Source organism: Dasypus novemcinctus, chromosome 11 (assembly GCF_030445035.2).
Source record: "Dasypus novemcinctus isolate mDasNov1 chromosome 11, mDasNov1.1.hap2, whole genome shotgun sequence".
Taxonomy (NCBI): Eukaryota; Metazoa; Chordata; class Mammalia; order Cingulata; family Dasypodidae; genus Dasypus; species Dasypus novemcinctus.
This window is the reverse complement of record NC_080683.1, coordinates 62,515,343-62,542,316: the sequence shown is the minus strand read 5'-3', so window position 1 is coordinate 62,542,316 and position 26,974 is coordinate 62,515,343. Positions and strand designations below refer to the sequence as shown.

At 37.5% G+C, this 26,974-nt stretch overlaps 1 protein-coding gene across 6 annotated transcripts in view; it reads left to right on the top strand.

The window, feature by feature from the left end:
• The window catches only part of RNGTT (RNA guanylyltransferase and 5'-phosphatase), a 355,704-nt gene that overhangs the window by 190,876 nt on the left and 137,854 nt on the right, over window positions 1–26,974 (top strand). The window lies entirely within an intron of this gene.

Below are 26,974 nucleotides of genomic sequence, written 5' to 3'. Positions count from 1 at the left end.
ATAGAGATTAGGGACAGAAATGGTAGAAAATGAAATCTTGGGAAGATAAAGTTGAATCTTTGAGTTCCCAGTATTATCCAGGCCCAATTTTCCTTGCTTGAAAAAAATAAAGTCTAAATATAACAGTAATTACAATAAGTTTCAAGAGGTTAAAACTCATGGTTGAGAGAGATCCATAGATATATCAGAATTTGGTATATATAAGAGAAATGACCTCACAAATATGTGAGTCTCTTTCGGGAATGTCTAGTATAGTCAGTTGTTATACTAATCTATTTTCATCTAGCAATCACACTTTTTCTAGTATAATGACTTCGTAATTGATATTTGGTAAGGTAAGTCTCCCTGTTCTTTGCCAGGATTTTAAAAAATATTTGTGGGCATTTGGTTTAGGATATAAGTTTTAGAATCAGTTTGTCAGGTTCCCAAAAATTCCTGCTAGAAGTTTAATTGGAATTGCTTTGAATTTAATTTGGGAGAAAATCGATGTCTTTATAATTGCCTTCTCAATGATTAAGATACAACTCTTCAAGCTTTTTAAATATTTTCTAATAAGGTTTTTATTGTGGTTGTTAGGTTAATTTCTAAATACAATTTTTTTTTCTTTTTAGTAAGTGTCTTATTTTCTCTTAAAATTTTATTTGGTACTTCTGATGTACTGGCATACTATTTCTTTTATTAATCTAACAATCTTGCTGAATATTCTTAATTCTCATCCTTTTCTAATTTTATTATATTGATCAAGACCTTTAGTACTGGCTTAAACATTATCTTTGAATGAATGGGGAGAGGAAGATGTATTTATGTCTTGTTTTCAACCTCAAGGGAGTAAACCTAAATTTGCTCCATTAAGTATGCTTGTGGTAGATTTTTATTAGAGATCCTTTATCATGTTACGAAATTTCTTTCTTACCCAGAAGTTTTTTGTTTTTGTTTTTTAAATCATAAATATTAGGTTTTGGGTGTTAACAAGTGCCTTTTTTTAATCTGTTGAGATTATCATGTGATTTTCTTTTTTACATCATTAATATAGTATTATGATGATTTTTCGTATGTTGACCTATGCTTGCATTCCTGGGATATACACTACTTGATCATGAGATAATTTTTTAATATACCTTTGGATCTAGGTGTATGATTTTCTTGAGGATTTCTGCCATCTTATTTGTTATCGTTTTCCCTCATTTGTGTATTCAAAATAAAGTGTGTACTGCTTATTATCATGGAAAAAATATGCAAATTCCAAATAATGTTTAGTAATACATGGCCATGATATTCAGAGCCAATTATAATAGCATGGCTTATAATGAAAAATAGAGCAGTCTTCTTTCCCACCTTCCCCTACTCCCAAGTGCCAGTCTTAGGATGCATTGTACATTGTTTTAACTGGTTTTTGGCTACTTATTTCCAAATTTCTACAAAATCCATATTTGTGTCTTCTTTCTGATTTTTCGTTTTACACTTTATATGCTTGCTTTTTTTAAAATTACAGAGTTGTGGGTTACAAAACAGTCATTCATAAAGTACATAATTCTCATATAACACTCTGTTATTAACACTTGCATTGGGGTGGTACATTTGGTATAATTAAATAAAGAACATTTTAATAATGTGGTATATACACACCATGGAATATATTCTACCATAAAAAGGAATTAAGTTCTGATACATGTAAGAACATGGATGAACCTTGAAGACATCATGTTGAGTGAAATAAGTCAGACAGAAAAGGACAAATATTGTATAATCTCACTGATAGGAAGTAATTAGAATGAGCAGACCCACAGAGTCAGAATCTAGCATTTAGGTTCCCAGAATATGGAGTGGGGTATAGAATAGAGAGTTAAGTATCCTCTTATGGTCCTTTTTATTTCTGATATTATATGTTTCCTCTTTGTTTTTTCTTTATTCTAGGTGTTTGTCAATTGTATTCATATTTTTAAAGAACTAACTTTTGGTTTTTATACTGTGTGTTTTTATTCGTATTTCATTTATCTTCATTCTAATCTTTGTAATTTCCTTCCTTCTCCTTACTTTGGTTTTAGTTTGTTCTTTTATTCTTCCAAATTTGTGGGTTAGCTCTATAATATGTAATATTTTTTATTTTTAATGTAAGCCCTTAGAGCTATAAGTTTCCTGCTCAGAGCTGCCTTTACTGAATCCTATAAGTTTTGGTATATTGTATTTTCATTTTCATTTGCCTCCAGATATTTCCTAATTTCTCCTGTGATTTCTACTTTATGCCATTGGTTGGTTAAGAGTACATTGTTTAATTTCCACATATGTGTGTGTTTTCCCATTTCTTCCTCTATTATTGATTCTTAGTTTCATTTCATTGTAGTTGGAGAAGATGCATTGTATAATTTTAGTATTTTTTAATTTACTGAGACTTTTTTGATGACCTAAGGTATGGTCTTTCCTTAGGTCACAAAAAAAAAAACACACACACACACACAAAAAGAATGAGAAGAATGTGTTCTGCTGATTGTGGATGACGTGTTCTTTATCTTTTGGCCAGTTCTAGGGGGTTTATAGAGTATTATTCAAGTGTTGTGTTTCCTTATTGATCTTTTGTCTATTTGTGGTGTATTAAAGTCTCCTACTGTTAATGTAGAGCCCTCACTTTGTCCAGTCAAATATGTGAATATTTCCTTCATATGTTGGGCCTTTGCTGTTAGGTGCTTATATATAATTGTTACGACTTCTTGTTGTATTCACTTCCTTATCAATATATAAAGACCAGCTTTCCCCCCATACCTGTTTTTGACTTAAAGTTTATTTTATGTTATATTAGTACAAGTACCCCAGCTCTCTTATAGTTACTAATTTCATGGTATATTTTTTCCCATCCTGTCACTTTCAGCCTACTTAAGTCTTTTAATTTAAGGCGAGTGTCTTGTAAAGAGCACATAGTTGAGTCACAATTTTTTATCCATTCTGTCAATCTCTGCCTCTTGACTGGAGAGTTTATTCCATTTATATTTAAAGCCAGTACAGATAATGCAGGAGTTTCTTCTGCCATGTTGCTATTTAGTCTTTGTAAGTCTTACATCTTTTTTTTTGTTTCTCAATTCTACTGTTAATGCCTCTTTCATATTTATTGGATTTTTTTGTATTGTACCATATTGTGTCCTTTCTCATTTATATCTGTATATATCTTTCATATATTTCCCTTGTGAAATATAACATCTTAGAATATATAACAATTACATTTGATTTTATATCAAATTGATTTCCATAGTATGAACATACACTTTTCCTATACACCTTTCCCCCCACCATTTTTCCGTACTTGTTACCACTTATATCTTTGTACAGTGTATGTCCAGAAAACCTAGATTTATCTTTATATTTCATGTATTTGCATTTTAGTGTCTGTAGGATGTAAGAAGTGGAGTTACATACCAGAAAATAATGGACATATGATAATTATTTTCTTTCAGCACTTTAAGTATAATATTTCATCCCACTGCCTCCTTGCCTCCCGCTTTCTGATAAGAAACCAACTCTTAATCTAATTGGGACTTCCTTCTATATAGCATGTTGCTTTTTCTTGTGGCTTTCAGAAGTCTCTTGTCCCTAGCAATTGACAGTTAATCAGTATATGACAAGTTGTGTTTCTCCTCTTATGTGTTCTTATCCTCTTTTGTGTTCTCTGGACTTGTCAAATTTGCTAAATTTGGCATGTTTTCTGTCATTATTTCTTTGAATATTCCTTCTCCCCCTTTCTCTCTTTGTTCTCCCTCAGGGTCTACCATAATGTATAAATTCATATGCTTGATGATGTCTTCAACTTCTCTTAGTGTATTTTTTTTTTCTTAGTGTATTTTTGTGTTTATAATTCATTTTTCTTTCTTCTCCTTAGCCTGACTCATTTTATTCATGTTTGAGTTTGCTGGCTCTTTTTCTTCTCGCAGCTCCGATCTGCTGTTGAAACCCTCCTGGGAATTTTTCATTTGTTACTGTGATCTTCAATTCCAATAGTTCTGTTTTGTTCCTTTAAAAAATTTCTCTCATTTGTTAAGATTCTCATATTGTTCATTCACTGTTTCCTTTAGTTCTTTCTCTGTGTTTTTCTTCATCTCCTTATAGTTATTGAAAAAACATTTTTTTAAGTGTTTGTCCAAAATATCTACAGTTGCTTTTCTTTGTTGTTCTTTTCCGGATTTGTATCCTCTTCCTTTGGATGGACCACCATTGCCTGTTTCTTCATTTTTCTTGTAATCGTTTGTTGCACACTGTACATTTTAATAATATAAAATGTTAACTTTGGGATTCATTCCCCCTGATGTCTGTTTCTTGGATTTTTAACCAGCTGGTTATATGATATAGATTTTCTTAAGTATAGCCCTCTTATCAGGAGGGTCTGCCTAAGACAAGTGCATAGTGCTCATCCTCCCTGTCGTTTTTGGGCATGTGTCCAGTCCTGGGCTTGTGCTTGCTAGTGACTTAGATGTCCCCCTCTTTATAGGAATTTTAATGCCTCCTCTGCTTTCCAATTGGCAGACCTTTCCCATCTCCCAGGTGTTCCACTGCAGGACGCAAAGCAGGTAAGCTTTTGTCCAAACTGTCCACCTCAGTGATTTCTTCTACTGCTTTCTTTGTCTCATGCTGCCTTTGCTTGGAGGGCAAATTCTGGGAGGGGGGCAGGGAAACACTGGAGAAGAGTTTCCCAAATCAGTCTTTGGCAGACAGGACAAGGCTAGGGATTCACAAAGGGAGCACAGGCTGCCTCTGAACTGCCCTGGAGAGAGGTTGATGAAGGGGCCAGGAAGGGTGCCAGGAGTTTCTTCCATTGCTTCCCAAATCTGTGCCTTCTTAACTTGCTCGTAAATACAGCCCTTCATCTGTCCTCCCCAGCTCTGAGGATGTGTACCATCTTTAAGTCTCCTGTGTGTATCCTTTGTCCAGGGCCCCCGTAACCGAAATTGTGAATCAAAAACAGTGATCAGCAATTGGCCTATGACTCTTCCCAGATCAAGTAGTATATTATTATATTTTCTTTTTTATAAAACTTTAGTTTTCTCCTAGAGTTAGGAAATGCATTATATATTCATTTGTTAGTATTATCACTGATTCTTCCCTCAAGTTTCCAAAAGAACTGTTAAATCCTCTTTAGTACAAACATAATATATCCAGTCCATTTTTTGTTTGTTTTAATTACAGTCATTCTTTCTATAGCTATCCATTTTTTTCTGTTTTGGCTGTTTACCGTCCATTTCTGCTGTATAGTTTTTTTTCTTGGGATTTTTCTTCACTATCTCATCCTGGGAATTCCATTTACCTTTCTTCTCTGATGGATTTCCCACCTCTTGGGTTTTTTGTCTTCTGCTTTGTTGATTTGAGTGATTTTTAAAACCTGGTGCCTTAAAAAATATTTGGTTCTTATACTTACGGAACCTTTGTTTCAGCTGTAAACTGAAGAGGTTATTCTTAAATAGTCTCTAATATGCACATTATTTCCTCCATGTCTATACTCTGATTTGGCCCCAGGTTATTTATTGTGCTGCCATAGTTCTATGCAACTTGGTTATAATTCTACTTTTATTTATATATGCTGAAGAGTTAAGGAAAAGGTACAATAAAGGTTGTTACTCAGGACTGCTGGTTTAAATGTGAGAAATTTCCATAAATTTCAGATCTTCTAGTTTATAAGTTTAATTTGCATTATTAAAAACTTGTGTAATAACTCATATCTTATACCAATATTAAATAATTTAAAAAGAAGAGAGGGTGAGGAGCAGCTGTGACTCAATCATTTGGGCTCTAGGAGGCCCTGGGTTCGTGTCCCGGGGACTCCTTGTGAAGGCAGACTCGCCCGCACGCGGCGGAGAGCTGCCAGCCCACAAGCGCCATGGAGTGCTGCCAGGCCTGCAAGCGCCGCAGAGTGCTGACTCAGCAAGTTGACCAACAAAAAGGGAGACAAGTAAAAACACGGAAGAGCGCGCAGCGAATGGACACAGAGAGCAGACAATAAGAAAGCCGCAAGGAGGGGAAATAAATAAAAATAATAACAGATACACAGAGGACACACAGCAAATGGACACAGAGAGCAGATAGCAGGCAAGCTGCGGTGGGGGGGGCGGAGTGGAGAAGAGAGGGTACTGTAATTTTTTAATTTTACTCAGTGTATCTGTTTGTAATAAGCCTTCTGAGATGCTGGCTTTCTCTGCCTCTTCCTCACTTCTTTTGGCTCTTTGCACTTCTAAGATGTTTCTGTTCCTCTTTCTCTCTTTTTATAGAAGACATTCTTTTTCTTTTTTTTTTTTTTTGTGGCTATAGCTGTTGCTAACTCCCAGATATGCTTTGGACAAATGTCACTTATTTCACCTCTACTGCTCTATTTCTCCCTTCATATTATGCGTTTTTACTAAGGGGATATCCTGTTGTTAATTGGTCTCTAGAGACTCTAAGTGGCTATGGTAGGTTGAGGATTTTGGGGACCCCAGAAAAACATGTCCTTAGGGTTAATCCATTCCTGTGTGTATAAATCTATTATAGGCAGGGCCTTTGATTAGATTAAAAGCTTCAGATACAGGGAAAAGTAGCAGAGACAGATGAGAAATACCCAGAAGCTGAGAAGGAAGGCCTCAGGAGCCAGAAGCTGAAATCAGTGAAACACAGGAGTGGAGAGAAAGCCACTTTTACCAGAAGCTGAAAGCAGCATGGCTTGGAGGAGAGGAAAGAGACTAGTGTATGCCGCCATGTGTCTGGTTCCCCACAGCAGAAGCTCAGGGAGAAAGCAATGGAACTTGGATGAGAAGACAGACTGGCAACTGTGCCATCGTGTGCTGCCATTTGTCTGATCAACCATAGCTGCAGCTCAGGGAGAAGGCATCTCCTGATGAGAAGCCTTGATTTGGACATTTTTCTTGGCCTTGAAACTGTAAGCTTTTTTAAATTTTTTTTTTTATTTTTTATTATTTCTCTCCCCTCCCCCCCCCCAACCCCGGTTGTCTGTTCTGTGTGTCTGTTTGCAGCGTCGTCTTTGTCCACTTCTGTTGTCAGCGGCACGGGATTCTGTGTTTCTTTTTGCTGCGTCATTTTCTTGTGTCAGCTCTCCGTGTGTGCGGCACCACTCCTGGGCAGGCTGCTCTTTCGCGCTGGGCGGTTCTCCTTAAGGGGCGCACTCCTTGCGCGTGGGGCTCCCCTACGCGGGAGACACCCCTGCGTGGCAGGGCACTCCTGCGCATCAGCGCTACGCGTGGGCCAGCTCCACACAGGTCAAGGAGGCCCGGGGTTTGAACCGCGGACCTCCTATGTGGTAGACGGACGCCCTAACCACTGGGCCAGGTCCGCCACCCCTGAAACTATAAGCTTTTAAAGTAAAAAATCCCCATCGTAAAAGCCAATCCATTTCTATTGCTTTGGTAGCCTTTAGCAAACTAAAATAGAAATTGGTAACAGGAGAGGGGGGTGTGGGTGACTATGCAAATACCAAAACTGTTGGAATGGTTTTATAAGTGGTAAGGGGTAGATTTTGGAAGAATTGTGAGATGCTTGATAGAAAAGGTCTAATTGTTTTGAAGAGACTATTGGAAGAAATATGGATGCTGAAGATATTCCCAATGAGGCCTTAGACAGAAATGATGAATGTGTCATCGCAAACTGGAAGGAAGATGATCCTTGCTTCAAAGTGGCAGACAACTTGGCAAAATTGACTCCTGATGTTAAATGGAAGGCAGAATTTGAAAGTGACAAACTTGGATATTTAGAGGAGGAGATTTCCAAACTAAATGTGCAAAGCGCAGCCTGGCTTCTCCTTGCAGTTTATAGGAAAATGTGAGGAAGGGGATAAGCTGAGAACTGAACTCCTGTGGACATAAATCAGAAATTGTTGGCTTGGGAAATTCTGAGCCTCTGGAAAATGAGTTCCCAGAGAATAGTGCCTCATGTAGGGATTTAACTGAATATGGAAACAGCGAGTCGTTTCAATGTAAATTCGGATTAGAAATGCAGTTATGTAGGAAGGATCTGTGAAAAGTCTTACTGACAGCTTGGGCCGCTCTTTGCGACATGCAAAACCAACAAGATTTTCGTAAGATCTTCAGTGAATGCAACCACTGCCAGCCCGACTAAAATGGACAGTAAAGACAGAGACTGAAGGAAAAATGACTTCAATAGCAGTACCATGGTAGCTGAGGTCTGAACGACCCACCCATGTGTGTGGAAAGGGTAAGTAGGCCTCGGAACTTGGGGAGGGCAGGCATTCTGCCCCATGGTTCCGGAAGAGTGTTGCCACCGCAGGCTTCAGAGAGGGTGGATCACATTACCTGGGGATTGGAGAGGATTTGACTGCCACCCCTGTGTTATAAGGAGATTGAACCTATACCCTGGAGATTGGGGAGAGTTGGTCATTACCCCACTGTTTCCAGAGGATGGGGCCTAGAGTTTGGTGACTACCCTGATGCTTGGAGAGGGTGGAGCTGAGAGCATGGTCACTGGAAAGGGGCAAGTTCATGGAAAGGGTGGGGCTGCCACTCCATTGGGCTCCGAGAAGAAACTATGGTTCTATAGTTGACTTTCAGACTTTGCAAACTAATGGAGTATACTCTGCAGGTTTTTTTGAATTATTTGGAAACTCTGACACCTATTTTCCTTCCAGTTTCTCCCTATAGCAGTTGAAACTTGTATCCTCTGTCCGTTCTCCTTTGTATTAATGTATTCGAAGCAGATAACTTGTTCTCATTTCACAGGTCCATAGCCTGAGGGGAATTTTACCCCAGGACCTGATTTTGATGAGATTTTATACTTAACACTGTTAGCAAAATTAACACTTTTGAAATACTGTGATTAAATTAATAAGTTTACAGTTCTGAGGCCATGAAAGTGTCCAGATGAAGCCTTCATCAGGAGATGCCTTCCACTCCCCCTGCCCCACCCTCCCTGAGCTGAAGCTGCAGGCAGTCAGACATGGCAGGACACAGTGGAGGCATCTGACAGTCTCTGCTTCCATGGGTTCCATTGATTTCAGCTTCTGGTGTCTGAGGACCTCACTAATGTGAACCATATATGTAATTTAAAATTTTCTAGCTGCCACATTAAATAAGAGGAAACATATATGCTAAATTTTAATAATGTATTTTATTTAACCCAGTATGTCCAAAATATTATTGTTTCAACATTCACTCAATATAAAACAATAAACATTTTAAATTCTTTTTTTTTTTTTTTCACTAAGTATTTGAAATCCACTGTGAATTATAAACTTATAGCACATTTTGGACTTTCACCTTTTAAGTGCTCAGGGACTGCATATGTAGGGGACAGTGAAGGGGTAAATATATTTTACTTTCCCACTTCCATGGCACTTGTACATATTTCACTTATGGTCCTCAATTTAATTGTTATTCTCTGTTGCAGTAGGTTTATGTTTCCCAGTTTGTGGAACAAAACAAGGTTACATTTCTTTATTATTCAAACAAAATAGCTTGGCTCCTACTCCCTTCTCTCTCCAAAACACAACCTACTGTAATATTGTAAGGATACCTTTTTTACTTCCAGGTTCTTCCCTTTTACAACAGTCTCCTGAGATTTTAAATTTAATCCATTCATTGGGTCCTGATTCTAATCTCCAGGTTCTAGAAACTGATAATCTGATGAGTCCATAGATTGGCCCCATTTTTTGTGCATTTACTGCTTTAAGCACTACATGTTGATGTTGTTGAAGATAGATATAACTAAGCTATCACTGCTCCTCTGACAATATTTTAGTGTATAAAGGAGATCAAAAGCTAGTTCATGTTTCTTCCATGTTACTTTAGGCATTTACGTCTACTCTTAAAGCTCTTCAGATTACATTTACACATTGACATCACAAAACTATTCTTATTGTTACTCTTAGACTGGCTTTGTCATAAGTGACTTTTAGTCTCACTCACACTTTTGTCTAGAATTAATCTTTCCCATAATGGTTAAGGTACTGTTTACCAGCCCATTCTTCACTCTTCCCCGACATGGAGTTTCTCAGGTGTTCTGGTATTCTTACCTGCCAGCTGATATCATTCTGAGGCTACCAATTCAGGAGAAATGGTTAAATAGCATTGTGACTGAAAAGAGAAGCAATTTGGGCCTTAAAAAAGATCTTGGATTTCTGTGCATATTTACTCCATCCCTCCCCTGCTCTCTCCATTCCAAAGGATTTATGAAGGAATGATTTGCTGTTGTGAAGGTAATAGTAATATCTTTTTCTGTTTTTTCTCTCGAACTCTTGTTACTTTAGAAGTAAACATATATCACTGAAATGATTATTCTCAAAGCAAAAAAGATCTCCCTCAAGATGACTTGCTCTTTCTTACACTAGATAAAGAAGCAGCCACCAGCTCACATGGTATCTATTTGGTTATGTTTTTGTCTCACAAAAGAAACTGTAGCCCTCTCTTAAGTTTATTAGTCCTTTCGTTTTTAATTCTGTAGTGTCTATTATAGTATTTGGCTCAATTAGTTTTAGAAAATTTTTGCTAACGGAGAATGCATCCTTGTGTTTTTCTCTAACCTTTCAGATTTGACTGGTTACCAAATGTAGGTAAATATATTCTAAATTCATAGCTATTTTATTTGACATATTTCATGTGCATATGTATAATCTAATTTATGCTGCATCTTTTTTCTTTTAAGAAAATTTTCAGTGACTTGTTTTAAATTCCTACTTATTTCCTTATAGAGTCCAAAATGCAAACATCTATTCTTCCTGAGATGGTAAGTGCACCCAGAGACTTTTCCACTGGGTTATAAGTGGTCTCTTAAGATAAGCCACTATGTATTTCTGATTCTCCAGTTCATCTATAAAGTGTAGAGCCTATAACAGTTTAGCTCTGAAATTCTGTGATGGTCAATGTATGTAAATATAAATGAAAATTAGAAATTTCTTTTTTATATTAATATCTGATGAAAATTTGTTAGGTAAAAAAAATTTTAGTTAAAAGAGAGAATAAACTCTTACTTTATTTTCCTAAGAACAATATATCTCTTAATTGAAAATTTAAGCAGTTGAAATAGATAATATAGGCTTCTTACTAAGCATAGTACTAATACCACATGACTATATTCTTATTTTTCTTCTGTTATCATTTTAGTAGAATTTTCAGTTTTACATACTTTATTCCATAAATTATTAAGATTCTACAGTATATGACATGACTCTCCAAGAGTCACATCACTTTGTTCATCACTGGACCTTGTCAGTTTCTTCCAAGTATAATAATGTAGCATAACAGACTCTTAGATTAGTTTATATTTATGAAAGACTTGTTTTATTAGAAAAAAATTTTTCACAGCCACCTATTTTGATAACAGATTAATGGTATGCACTGCACTTTATTAGTTATTAGTCTCTGGTTCATCTTTTCATTTTCCATGAAATTTTAATCATTTTACTCTTTTTTGTTTCTTATTATGTCTCATCTGTTATTGTAATGTCTCATGGTGATTTTCTGTCTAGTTTCTTAAAAGCACGTATTACCAGCTCAAATTCCCTTAATTTTTGTCACTAATATGCACCTTTAATTGTGCTTGCGGTGTGCCCATTAATAGGACTTCACTGTTAATTGGCAGAACGGCATCTGGCTGTAAGAAGGATTTGATGCATAGTCACATGTCTACCCATTCTATTTAATTCAATGTTCTTTTATATTCCTACCATATTTGCATTAATTATTCTAAGTTTAAAAATATATTAATTATGCCATCCAGAATAGGCCCTAATGAGCATGAATACATTCAGATTAAGCAGGAGGCCATTTTATCACTTATAGGCAAAATTTTCTTATGTAGCCTTTGCCATTTTTTCATTATTTTGGTTTTGCAATATTCACTTTGGATTCTCCTCCAAAGACTGATTTACTTGCTCTTTCTTACTCTGTCCTCAGTTTAGGCCACCATCACAGGGAGTGGTCCTGTGTATTGCCAAAGCCCCAGGTGAGACTCTATTTAGCTCCTATACAGATTTATAACATTCTTACCACTTAGGGAATGAAAATATAAATTTCTATGAAAATAGGTGAACTTGAATGACATTATCAATGCTGTATATTATTTTGCTAAAGAAAGCAGAGTTTACATAAAATTTTCTAATAATTCTTGACTCTTATGATTTTTCTCTATGGCTTTAAAAGGGAATAATTAAATTTTTTCTGTCACCTGATTCCTTGGGATTTAAATTGTGCTTATACCTTGCCATACATTCCTTTTCTTTATTAGATGAAATAGCATTTTTATGATTGCTATTGTATATTTTAAAGGAAAGACCTTAATTTTTCTTTTCAGCTGTTCCAAGTCTTCTGTATATTAGGAAGTAAGAAGAGAATTGATTACAGACAGGTGTAGCTTCCAATGATCAGAGGAGATGTGATTTTTAGATGGGTCCAGGGAAAGGGTATTAAATGACATTGTATCACACAATGAGAAATTTAGTCCCATTCCACTTTACATTCAGTATCTCAGATTAAGGGAAAGTCTGTTTATTTCTAGTGTTTAATATCTGTGTAAGACATGCTAATCTTTCCATTTTCAACAAAAAGAATGTAGACCTGCCTTTCAGACTATTTGTTAGGCAACAAACCTATGGAAATTTAGTATGATTGATTTATTTCCAGTTTATCTAATTTTAGGACTATTTACTACTTAGAGTAAGAAATCACTGTTTTCTATTTGTTAGTGATATGAAGTTTCCATTAAATTTTTTTTGAAGTTTTAGAATGAGTTAATTTAAAGAAAAATTAAGTAAATAATAGTGCTGCTGGTATTCAGATAAAGCAGAAATTGTGGGGGTGGTACAGGCAGAACTAAAATTTAGAAAACTGTTTGGCACTGTTATTTCCTATGACTGCTCTAAGAAATTACCGCAAACTAGGTGGTATCAAACAACACCCATTTATTCCCTTAACAGTTGTGGAGGTCAAAAGTCCAAACTCAGTTTCACTGGGTCTATAGCAAGATGTTGCCAGGGTTGTACTCCCTCCAGTGGTGGCAAAATCAGTTTTCTTGCGTATTTCAGCTTCTAGAACTGCATTCTTTGACGTGTGATCCCTTCCTCCATCTTCAAAGCCAACAGCCTAGCATCTTGCTTCATTGGTGACATTAGTTTCTTCTTCTGTGTCAAATCTCCCTCCATGTCTCTCTTATAAGGACACTTGTTAATTGCATTTAGGGTCCACCTGGAAAATCTAAGATTATTACCCTATCTCAAATTCCTTATTCAGTCACACCTACAGTGTCTTTTTTACCATATAAGGTAACCTTCATAGGCTTCAGGGTTTAGGACTTGAATGTCTTTGAAGGCCATTTTTCAGCTTCCCACAGTTATCATAGCTTGATATGACATTTTCAAGTAATAGTCATACTTTCTAAATATCCATAGTAATTTCTGATTCTGTCCTTGTAAGATTTGTAAATTATCTTCTTTCCTTAGGCTTTCTTGGTTTTTGGTTTTTTTAAAAGATTTATTTCTCTCCCTTCACCCCATTGTCTGCTTTCTGTGTCCATTCGCTGTATATTCTTCTGTGTCCTCTTGTATTCTTGTCAACTGCACTGGAAATCTGTGTCTCTTTTTTTTTCGTCATCTTGCTGCATCAGCTCTCCATGTGTGCAGTGTCACACCTGGGTAGCCTGCGCTTTCTTCGCGCAGGGCAGCTCTCCTTACGGGATGCACTCCTTGCACGTGGGGTTCCCCTATGTGGGGGACACCCCTGCATGGCAGGGCAGTCCTTGCGCACATCAGCACTGCGAGTGAGCCAGCTTACCACATAGGTCAGGAGGCCCTGGGTTGGAACCCTGGACCTCCTGTGTGGTAGGTGGACGCTCTATCCATTGAGCCAAATCTGCTTCCCTCTTTAGGTTTTCTATTAAAAGCAAGTTCTAAATGAGAAGTTTAGGGTCCTTACTCAAACCCAAAACTTTTCTATGAAAAATTTGCCAACATTCCTAAATTTTGCTTCTAGGGAAGTCTAAAACCTCTTGATGAATTCAGCTTTAATAATTAAGTACAGGATAAGTATCGGTTATTATAAAATAATACAGTATATTAGAGGTACCCCAGTATTTTTTATAATATTAAAATGTATATCAGGATTTTTTTGCCCTTTATTTTTAAGTTAGGGTATGTTATAATCTGTGTTTCTTTACTCTGGAATTCTTTATTCTGTCCAGAGACCAATTCTCCAGCCTCTTGCCTGGGTGGCATTTGCCTGGCCATTAGCATTCTTGGAAGAGTGGAGAAGGTAACAGAGCTGGGGCACACTCTTCAGTATGCAAACTTTTACATAACCCTTTCATACTGTTTTTTTTTTTTCTATTGTGCTTGAATCTTCTGGGGGGAGCTTCTCTTCTTTTGTGAAAAATCACAGGATAAACATATCTCCTGCTGGAGATATGTGGAGGAGGGAACCTAGAAGTTTAAATGCCCTTGTACAGACTTTCAACCTTTCTCGTTCTTTTAGGTCTTATGCCTCCACCCATTCTCCTTTCCTCCAATTTACAGTCTTCTCAGTTAACTGTTCCTCGTGTACTTGATTCATTTGGGAGTACCACAGTATGAAGCATGAATTGTTTTCATTGGCTTCCTTCTCTGCAAGCACTTAGTATTTCAGTTTTCTTTGCTTTATGCTATATTAACTTCTCCATCTACTTTCTGTCTTTCAAAAATGTATTGACATGTTTTTTTCTGCTCTTGTCTCGTCTCCTGTCTTGTCTTTCTTTTTCTGTTAATATCTTTTTTCTGTAACTCCCATTTTAGATTTCACATGAAAGTGGATATTAATGCACGTATTTAGTCTACCATGCTTATCAGAAAATCCCCATAACCTCTCAAAATGTGGTATTTCAGCCATTGGCACCCTTGAGCCAATAATTTGAATAAACCAAGAAAAAGAAACAGTTTTGAGTGGCCAGCCTAGCAATCTGAAAGAGTACATCTGTATAAAGTGGCAAGAAAGTCCTGTCCTGGTCAGGGGGACTCAAAGCTGGATTTTAACTTGCCAACCATTGTCTGACTCCGCAGAAATATTTCATAGGCAAATGAATAGCAAAAGATAAAGTGGATTCCGCACGGATCTACTTGTGAAAAAAACTAAGTGGCTTAAATTTGTTAGTTGCTAGTTAATAAAAACTTAGCATGAAGTTATTCTATTTCATTATATTAATTATAGTGACTGAATTGAAGTTGAATAAAAGATGTCAGTACTGCTAATAAAAAATAAAATGTTTTGAATCCTGGAAAATATTGGAGAATAGGGATAAAGATACTCTGTGAAAGTGATGATTCTATTGAGGGCCAAATCCCAGAAACCAACCTAGAAGAAAGTTTATTTAGCTTTTGATTTAATATGCCATTTTCAGAGATCTAAGTAATCATGTAACAATCCCAGGATTGCACATAGTTTACTTATTACTTTTATAAGAAAATGGAAAAGCAAAGTTAATTAGTGGTTTATTCAAGAAAATAAAGCTTAGGATATTTCTTTGTGTTTATAAGAAATGTACCAGTATCTGATATTGACTAAAGCACAAAAGTAGTCAATCATCATGCCCTAATTTTAGCCCTAATTTAAACGAAGTAGATTAAATTGTATTTACAGAATTACAGAAAATCAGAGCTGACATGGTACCATCAAGATTAGTCAAATGGTTTCAAAACACTAAGCTTTGAAATTCTAGGTTACTTTGAACTGCCTCAAAAAACTACGTGGAGGGCTATCCCTCCACTAGCATTCTGCTTACATCACAGCAGCCCTTATATATATATTTTTATATATTGTACTTCTAGAAATGATTGTTTTAAAAAGGGCTTTGCCAGCTAAGTAACTAACATTTGAGTCAGATGCTATTGTGACAGGTCACCAGTGATCCCACCTCATGGAAATTAAAATCAAGAAGTCTATACTGCCATCCACTTTTGAAATTCTTTCTTCCTGGACTTCTGTGACACCACGTGCTCCTGATTGCCTCTTAGCGTTTTGTCTTTTCTCCTCTGTCTTACTCAAGCTTTTGTCCTCTATTAGCCATTGAAGTTTGCAGTTTGAGACTCAGTGTCTTGGACCTCATTCTTCTGCCTGAGAGGAAGAAATTTTCTCACCCTGGGACTCTCATCCACACCCTCGGATTTAGTGACCTCCTGTAAACCTATAATTCAGAATTTTGTTTCTTTTTTTTCTATGTAAGTCCCAGATTTGTTTATCTAATTGCCAACACTGATAAGACCTTTTGATTTTCTCAGATACACAGGAAACTCAATAATTTTAAAGCCAAGCTCTCTTGACTCCCAAAGTAATCAAACAAGCAAGCATACAAACTGTACAAATCAATCATTTTCCTACATTTTGTATCTCAGTAAATATTACTTCATCAATGCAGTTACTTAGATCAGAAATCTACATGTCATATTTGACACCTTCCCTTTTTTAATGGCTTTAATCCATCTCCAAGTCTTATTTTAGCTCCTAAATATCTCTTAAATTATACCTTTTCCTCTCCATTACCACTACCATGACTCTAATCCATTTTGTCATTGCCTCTTGCCTGGACCACTGCAATGGCATTCTAACTCGCCTTTAAACAGCCACTTTTGTCTCCTTCCAGTCTTCTACATCTAGAGTGATCTTTTTTCATCTTCCCTTTGCTCTTAGGTTAGAGACCAAAATCTTACAAATGAAGAAACTGAGGTGCCAAGAGATTTCTTGACAGTTTAGATTTGAAGCCAGGGAACTCTTTTCTTTATCACATGCTTCCTTTTTAGTTTTTTGTTTTTTTGTTTTAAGATTTATTTATTTATTCCCCCCCCCCCTCCGTTGTCTGTTCTCTGTGTCCACTCACTGCGTTTTCCTTGCTCGCTTCTGTTGTCAGTGGCACAGGAATCTGTGTTTCTTTTTGTAGCGTCATCTTGCTGTGTCAGCTCTCTGTGTGTGCGGTACCACTCCTGGGCAGGCCACACCTTCCTTCGCACTGGACGGCACTCCTTATGGGGTGCGCTCCCTGCGCATGGGGCTCCCCTATGCAGGGGACACCCCCGCGTGGCAGGGCACTTCCTGCGCGCATCAGCCCTGTGCGTGGGCTAGCTCCACAGGGGTCAAGAAGGCCCAGGGTTTGAACCGCAGACCTCACATGTGGTAGACGGATGCCCCAACCACTGGACCAAGTCCGCCGCCTCCTTTTAGTTTTTCTGTATGTTTTGCATTGAATCAAAAATAATATTTTAAATTTAGTGCCTTTAATTTTTTGAAGGGTTAATTGTTCTTAACCAAATACTTAAATGGTTTGAGAAAAATATAGTAGTTTCTTCAAAAGAAAAAAGTAGCTGTTTTCAGTATAAATCTGTAGTCTTTGTAAGGTTTAAGTTTCAAGCTTTCATTATATGGAAATGATCATTTTTAAAAAGAACCATTTTTAGATTGACTTTTCCGTCTTACTATTAGTATGTAATAAACCAATTAGGCTTTGTTGGAAACTTATTTATAAGCTTTTCAGTTTTTAAATTGACATTTTAAATTGCTTATCTTTTGTGATTTTTCACCTAGAAATAAATATCTTAAAATGACCACTTGGCATTTTTATATGGTATAGTTAGTAGATCTTTTACTTTATAGATATAAATCTTTCAGTTTTCAAAGTAGATAAAATTAAATCTTATTTGTTTTACTAACTTGTACAAGAGGATTTTAATGGTGATTTATCTAGCATAGTGAAATTTTACTTGATAATAACTGAACTGATTTATTTTTTAAAACTCATACTTGATTTTACTTTTATTATGTGGAGATATTCATGTTTCTAGTTAAGAATTTTCATGCCCATTAGTAGTCCATCACTATGAAATCCGAACAGAGTTTTATGTAGTAGATTGCAAAATTGAAGTAAATAATAAAAATCGTGAAAGTATTTTTTAGAAAAATGGCTTTTCTTCTATTCATGAGCTGTGCTATAGATTGTAGAACAATTGTCTATTGAGTCTGTAGTATTTGCTGTCAAGCAGTAATGATATAATTGATCATGTTTTCATCACTACTTAATTTTCTGTAAGGCAGGCAAGTCAGCTTGATTTTATGTCTGTGGTGCTAATCAGTAGCCATGTAAACTTAGAATAAGCTTTGGTTTTAATGCATTCTTGTGAAATATTAACTCTTTCATTAAATCTTTACTATTATCAAGTATATTGAATGTTATGGATAGGATGTAAAATGAAAATTGGAATTAGTCTAATGCTGTGTCTTGAAGTACATAACAAATTGGAGTGGTTTTCTCTGTAGCAGGGATGATGTTACCATGGTGAGAACTTCTGTTTCCATGACATTTGCTCACATATTTTGATAAGTTTCAAATGAAGAAGGGTTCTGTTTCCTGGCAGACTGGAAAAGTGTCAGTCTGTCTTTTCCCAAAATATATTTATTTTTATTGCAAAAATATAATTTTCAGGGAATTGTAATAGTGAATTGCCAAGAAGGAAAATATACCTTGTATACTATTAATTTTTTTGTTTTTCAACTTTAGAACATAAGAAAATGCTGTCTTTGTGTTAATGAAAAAGAAAGAAGTGCATCATTTTTAAATTTCCTTAAGTAATAATATATTTGTTTTTCGGTTAATTTTGTTGACAAAATAAATAGCTACAGATGAATAATTTGTAATGAGTCTCAACTGGATATAGATACATAATATTCTTGTACAACTAAAAGTAATTGCTACTGATAGATATATTGGTAGCAGAAAAAGGGGAAATAAATAAAAATAAAACTTCACAAAAAGGAAATTCCTAGAGGGTAAATACGTAAAGTACAAAATCACAGTTCTCATATTAAAGTACAAAATCACAGTTCTCATATAAATGATACATATTAAGCATTTAATGAATTAGGTATAGTCTTTTATTGATACCTTATGTTTAATGTTGAAATATTGGTGGAAGATATTTTTTAATATTTGAGTCTTCCAATGTTTTAATTTTGATATTTTTACTAAATCATACATTAACATGGTTCAGAAATTTTAAAATATATTAAGAAATAAATAAGAGAAAGTCTCCCTCTCATAGTTGCTGCGCTCCCAATCTGTTGTTATTAGTTTTTGAAATTTTTCACTTTCGTAGTTTCTTAATGCTTTGTAAACGAATATAAATTTGTTAATACGTACTTATTACCTCCTTACTTTTGATAAAAGATTGCATATTATTTCATATTTTGCTTTTCAAGATTTGTCCAGGTATATTTTTGTTAGTGCTTTAATTTTAGTATCTGGAGGCATATTGGAGTCATAGCAAAATATAGGGCTTATTAATCACAAACTTTCTCTGACACATAAAATGTAAGTTTAGTACCTATTCCTTTTTATTTTCTTTTTGCTTCACTTCTTTCAACTTTCTATCTTTTCACACCCATTACATAAGCTAATAGCAATTTATGGTTTTGGAAGGGTGTATTTAAAAACACATTTTGTCAATTTAAAATAAGAGAATTGATTTTCCTCTTGTGGCTGAAGTTCTGCGATAACTTTAGTGGTTCTTTCTACTGGTGGATAAGTTCATTTAATAGTTTCAAACTGAAATAGTTTGTTACGAGTACCTATTTACCAAGCTGTTCCTTCTCCCTCAAACTGTTTTCCTTTTCTTGTTTTCTGTATTACCTTTAATAATCCTAAAAATATCAGATTAGGAGTTGATTCCTTGGGTAGCCTGACTAGGTGCTTTCTGACTCTGCCCCTCCCCTAACACTCTCTTGTTGGCCTCTCAGAGCTTTAACAGCTGTAGCAGTTTGATATTATTTATGAATTCTAAAAATAGATATTGGATTATGTTTGTAAGCTGGTCTGTTCTTCTGGCTATATTACATTGTATTAACTGTAGAGGTTTCACTTTTACTTTATTCAGTTATGATTAGGGCTTTGATTGGGACACATCAGTAGGTCGTTGAGTCTCTGCCTCTTTGGTGGACTCACAGGGAAAACTACACAGCAGAGAAGGGAGTTAGAGTTTTGAAGTGGAGCCTGGGAAAGTAAAGACATGGAGGAGGAGGACATAGGGGAGTTCTCATGCTGGAGCTCCGGGAAGTAAACACACAGAAGACACAGGAATAGAGGTGACTCCATAGACATGGCAGCAGACCCAGGAAGAGAGAGAGCCTACTAGTCTACAGCTGATCTTGTGAAGAAAACAGAGCGGCTGAGCCCGGAGAGGAATTGGGAGAGAAATGGGACTTATATACCAACCTACAGCTGATATTGGAAGAAGCTGGGACCATGGAGCCTTAAGAGGAAGAGGAAACCTGAACCCTTGCAGATGTTGGCAACCATCTTGCTCCAACACATGACCACAGACTTTGTTAAGGGAAGTCACTTACACTTTATGGCCTGGTAACTATAAGCTTCTACCCCAAATAAATATCCTTTATAAAAGCCAACAGACTTCTAGTACTCTGCATCAGCACCCCTTTGGCTGATAGTAGAATACCGTATTATGATTTTTAGGTATTTAAAAAAATTCTTCCTTCCTTCACTAGATTCTAATTACTGTGAAGGCAGGAACCATATCTGACTCAGTTGCAGTTATATTTTTAGTGCCTGAAACATAGTGGACGTATTACTAAGGGTGCTCCAGAGAAACTTGATGTGTATATATATATGTAAATATGAAGACGTTTTAAAATAGAAATTGGATCCATTGACTGTGGAAATTGTTAAGTCCAAATTCTGTAGGGCAGGCCACAAGTTGGGAACTCTCATAAAAATTTCAATGAATTCCCTAGAAGAAGCTGGCTAGCTGAAGTAGAGAGAGACATTTTTCTTTCTGACTGCTGAAATCATCTGTTCTCTCTTTAAGGCCTTCAAGTATTAAATAATTTGATAAAACTTCCCTCATTGTTGAAGGCAGTCTCCTTTGTTAAATGTAGACATAATCAGCCAGAGATGTAACAACTGACTAACGATTTAAATCCATGAAATACCCTCACAGTTAGTAATCAGGCTAGTGCTTCCTTGACCAAATGATTACACACCATAACCTAATTAAGTTGACACATGACTTTAGCCATCACAGTTCACTCCTTGCCAACCTAGCACCCTTACACATCTCCTGAAAGCACACTTAATCTCTAAATAAAAGCAGTCATATTTTTGCCTAAGGTCATTCAACTGTCTTGTGTATAACCGGAAACATGCTAACTCTCCAGAAAAGGGTGCAAGCATGCATCATAATTTTGCCTAATGTAATTCAATTCTCTTGCATATAATTGGAAACACACTAACCCTTTTCCTAGAAGAGGATGCAATTCATTGGGTATTAACTCTTAAACTTGATATCCTGTAACTCAAATACCATGACATAAAGTCAATACACCTTACGTTATATGATAAGGGGATAGGAAAGAGAAAAAAAAAAACAAAGTTAGTTGCTTTATGTATATACACAAATGTATAACAGAACAAGGTAGAAATACTTATAACTATTAAATCCTCATTTCCCTAACTGGTCATGTGTTCATAGCTTGCATTTAAGCTACTTTCTTCCATTACCCATTCCATATTTCCTTTACCCTAAATTAGTACCACACCTGGTCATTGTTCTCTGCCTGGTAAAGTGAGCCAAACTTTCATTTCTGTAGTTTACCTGTATTAGATTGTTGCAGTTTTCCACCTACTTTATTATTCTTTTTATTTACTTTTAGTTTTTATCCCCCTCCCCCGCCATTGTCTGCTTTCCGTGTCCATTCACTGTGTGTTCTCTGTCCGCTTGCATTCTTGTCTGCGCCACCGGGAATCTGTGTCTCTTTTTGTTGCGTCATCTTGCTGCATCAGCTCTCCATGTGTGTGGTGCCACTCCTGGGCAGGCTGTGCTGTTTTTGCACAGGGCGGCTCTCCTTGTGGGGTGCATTCTTTGCACGTGGGGCTCCCCTACGTGGGGGATACCTCTACTTGGCACGGCATTCCTTGTGCATATCAGCACTGTGCATTGGCCAGCTCACCACACAGGTCAGGAGGCCCTGGGTGTGAACCCTGGACCTCCCATATGGTAGGCAGATGCTCTGTCAGTTGAGCCAAATCCACTTCCCTCCACTTACTTTAATCACTGGGTGTGGTAGTACTAGGAGATGACCTAGAGGCTGTCCTGTGTTGCAGGTATTTCCTCCATTGTGTAGTAGTAGTCCTATTTCCCTTTGATAATCAGGATCAGTCTCCCATCCAGTACAATAATTCCCTTCTTTGCCTATTGATTCAGAGGCATGAGGCACCCAAAGGTCTGGATGGCAGTCTTAACTCCCAGTTCAGTGGAATCATTGTTGTGTCACCTGGTGGAAGCATTCCTCCTTTTAGACCAGCAGAGCTTAAGGTCTATAGACCAGCAGAGCTTAAGGTTGCAAAGATTGGAAGCAAAATTCTTTTTAGTGGATAACTAAGGATAATGGTGTATGGTACCCCTTCCATTTCCACACCTTGGTTACTGGGACCATGAATTGTGACTGTGGGAGAAACAGCACCATGGGCTAGACACTAATTTAGAGCATATACAGACTCCAGGAGAACATTGCCCCAGCCCTCCAAAATATTGCCACCCAGTTGGCACTGTAATTGAATCTTCAAAAGACCATTCCACCATTCTGTCAATCCAGTTACTTCAGGATGATTGGGAGCATGGTAAGAATTCACAGTGAATTCTATGAGCATGTGCCCATACCAAACTTCATTTACCTTAAAAATGCTATGTAGAACACTGTTAGTTTCCTAGGCTGCCCACACAAATGACATGAAGTGGGTTGGGTTAAACAATGGGAATTTGTTTGCTTTGAGTTTAAGGCTGGGAAAAAGTCCAAATCAAGGCCTCATTGAAGTGACATTTTCTTCCCAAAGACTGGTTCTGGGACTGACTGCTGATGATCCTTGGTCCTTAGATTGTCACATGATGATGTCTCTGGCTTCTGTTGATGTTCAGCTTCTGGCTGCTCCCTCTTTGGCTTTCTCTCTCTTTGTCTGAGTTTCATTCTATTTATAAAGGACTCCAATAATAGGATTAAGACCCATCCCCATTGGACTGGGCCATACCTCCACCTGAAGTAACCTTTTCAAAAGATCCTATTTAAATGGTTCATACCCACAGGAATGTAGGATTAAGACCCATCCCCATTGGACTGGGCCATACCTCTACCTGAAGTAACCTTTTTAGAAGGTCCTATTTAAATGGTTCATACCCACAGGAATGGAATGGATTTAAGAACATGTTTTTCTGAGGTACATACTGCTTCAAACTATTGCAGATAACATTATGGTGGATAAGGCATTCTGTAAGTCCACAGATGGTAGTTTTGGCAGAAGCACTAAGTATAGGAAAGTCAATCGATATTCGAAGCATGTGTCTTTTCCCATTAGAATGGAATGTAGCCCACCAGCTAGCAGGCTGATGAACATGGGGAATGGTGCCATATTCGTGCCATATCTGCTGACAGATTAGGTACTACGCAAGGGTTGTAGTCAGGTCGGCCTTGGGGGTGGAAGTCCACGTTGTTGAGCTCATGCATAACCTCCATCCCTCCCACCATGGCCACTTTGTTCATGAATCCATTGAACAGTGACAGCAGTGACTTGGGAAAGAAGTCAACTGGTATCCACAGTGGTATCCTATCTACTTGATTATAAAAATCCTCCTCTGCTGAAGTATCTTCTGGTGAGCATTCACATGGGACACAAATATCTTTATGTTTTTCACCCATTCAGAAAAGTTTATCCACATACCTTTTCCCTAGACGTCTTTTCCATTGTGTTTCTTCCAAGTCCCTGATTGTCTGGCCAAACCATTGCCCACAATCCATGCATAAATATACAAACACATCTCCAGCCACTTCTCCCTCCAACAAAACGAATAGCTCGAAGTTCCATCCACTTGGCAGATTTCCCTTCACCTTCGTCTTTCAGGAATATCACAGAATGGAAAAATTATGCAGTTATTTGGAGTGTAGTGTACCTCTTCATGGGTTACCTTTTGTACCTCGCCTTTTGTGGCCTCTTGGGACTCAGTCTTGTTATAGGACTGGAAGAAAAGAGAAATAGTGGGGTTGGATTAAGAGGAATTATCAGTGGCCGGCAAGCCACTCACTTCAGGGCATTCCATTACAGTTTCATCTGGTGTTAAGTGTTAGTTTCATTCTATTTAGATTGAAGTACAGTGACTCATTCCACAGGGCAGACTGGAAGTAGAGTCACTGAATGCACAGGGAAGATTGGATGACCAGTGATTGAATCTTTAGGGCAGACCATTACAGGTTTATCTAGCAAGGAAGAGTTAGGAGAATCTCAGGTTTCAGTATCCCCACTGTCATTATTATCCCGTATGTCCCCATTTCAGTTTTCAGGACCACATTCCTTTCCAATGTCCTCACTTTAACAGCTTATACTCTATAACTAATATGTACTGTGCAGCATACTCAACAGTAAATGATTTTTCCTTCATACAGGATATTTACACGTCTTGTTTTACTCAAGGTATTTGCTTATATTCTTCTTAAACATGAAATGAAACATGGACAAAGGATCTCATCAACTAACTAAGTCTAGAGTTGTTTTATTCTTCTGTCTTGTAGCATTATCATCTAGAATATTTTCTGTTTTCTTTAAAACTAAGTGCTTGAACAACAGTGCAAAAACTAGTAAAACTAATGTTATGGTGAGGACAGGGATCTTTCTTAGCTTTAGATGTGGTCCTTGTCTAGAAGGCATTATGCTTTAGGAGACATCTTTGTAGGGTCAGGTCTCAGTGTAGGACCTGGAATAGATACTCTGACAGTGTACATGTTCACATTTTACTTGTGGAAATTATACAGTGGCATACAGCTGCAAAGAATTTTAGATATCTCTGGTCTAGATATCTTGCTTTAGGCAAAAAAAAAAGTTGCCTCTTTTTTCAAATGAGTTATATGAGGCAGAAACTTTGAAATTGTTTAAAATCAAGGGAAGCAGATTTGGCCCAATGGATAGGGCATCTGCTTACCACATGGGAGGTCCAAGGTTCAAACCCAGGGCCTCCTGACCCGTGTGATGAGCTGACCTGTGCTCAGTGCTGATGCGCGCAAGGAGTGCTGTGCCACACAGGGGAGTCCCCCGCGTAGGGGAGCCCCATGTGCAAGGAGTGCGCCCCATAAGGAGAGCTGCCCTGTGCGAAAAAAGCACAGGCTGCCCAGGTGTGGTACCACACACACGGAGAGCTGACGCAGCAAGATGATGCAACAAAAAAGACACAGATTCCGGGTGCGCTGACAAGAATGCTAGCAGACACAGAAGAACACACAGTGAATGGACCCAGAGAGCAGACAGCTGGGGGTGGGGGAGGGAAGGGGAGAGAAATAAATTTTTAAAAAATCAAGTTATCAGTTAATAGAGAAAAAGAAGGACTGAAATACTTTGCCCTTATTTATTGTTAACTACTACTTGCTTCCTTCAGAGTTTCTCAGCCTTGGATCATTAACATTTTATACCAGATATTCTTTGTTCTGGGCAACAGTCCTCTGCATTATAGAATGTTTAGCTGCATCCCTCTCCTCTACCCACTAGATGCCAGTAGCACTCTCTCCCTTCTGTAGTGTGAGAACCAAAAATGTCTCTAGTCATTGCCAAATATCCCCTGGTGGGCAAAATCACCCCTACTTGAGAAACCACTGCTTTATGTAATAAACTTCACACGTTTGCCTCCATTTGAATTTCTCTCTGTTTAGTTTTAGAGACGTCTTTTGTAATGGCCATCCTCTACCTCTAGGGCAGGTTCTGTGCTCATTTTGTAAAACTTTCTTTCTTTTTTTTTTTTTTTTTTAATTGACTTTGTAATAATATTACATTAAAAATATATATGTGAGGTCCCATTCAGCCCCACCCCCCACCCCCCCTCTCCCCCCCCAACAACACTCGTTCCCATCATCATGACACATCCATTGGATTTGGTAAGTACATCTTTGGGTACCTCTGCACCTCATAGACAATGGTCCACATCATGGCCCATACTCTCCTCCATTCCATCCAGTGGGCCCTGTGAGGATTTACAATGTCCGGTGATTACCTCTGAAGCACCATCCAGGGCAGCTCCATGTCCCAAAGAGTAAAACTTTCTTAAACATCTTACTTAGTTGTCTGACATTGCTTTCATTACTTTATTTTTTCTTTTACTTTTTTAAAAGGTGGCAATGGATAACTTAGGTGTTAGTGGTAATTGCTTTCAGACATATCTATCTGCAGTCTTTTCATTGAAAGCTCACCTCCTAAAATCAGATTTATTTCTATAGAACTAGGTATTGTATGTGTCAGTTAAATATATCTCCCTAATTATACATTGGAATATATAGCTTGAAAGGATGTTTTTGTATCCTTGTTCGTAGTTCAGAAAGATTCTACATTTCAAGTTATATAGCTCAGTGTTTTTTTTTAAAGATTTCTTTTTATTTGTTTTTCCCTATCTGCTTGTTGTTTGCACTTGCTGTGTCTGTCTGTCTTCCTTGTTTCTTCTTTTTTTTTTAAAGATTTATTTATTTCTCTCCCCTTCTCTCCTGTTGTCTGCTCTCTGTGTCCCTTCGCTGTGTGTTCTTCTTTGTCTGCTTGCATTCTTGTCATGTGGCTCCAGGAAACTGTCACTTTTTTTGTTGTGTCATCTTGCTGCGTCAACACTCCATGTGTGTGGCACCACTCCTGGGTGGGCTGCACTTTTTTTGCACGGGGTGGCTCTCCTTGCGCGTGGTGCACCCCTAAGTGGGGGACACCTCTGTGTGGCATGGCATTCCTTGTGTGTGGCAGCACTGCACGTGGAGCAGCTCACTACACAAGTTAGGAGGCCCTGGGTATTGAACCCTGGACCCTCCATATGGTAGGTAGATGCTCTGTCAGTTGAGCCACAACGCTTCCCTTCCTTGTTTCTTTAGGGGGCACCAGGAGCTGAACTTGGGACCTCTGATGTGGGAGTGAGGCGCCTAATTGCTTGAGTCACCTCTGCTCCCTGCTTTGTTTTGTTTCTCATTATGTTTTCCTCCTT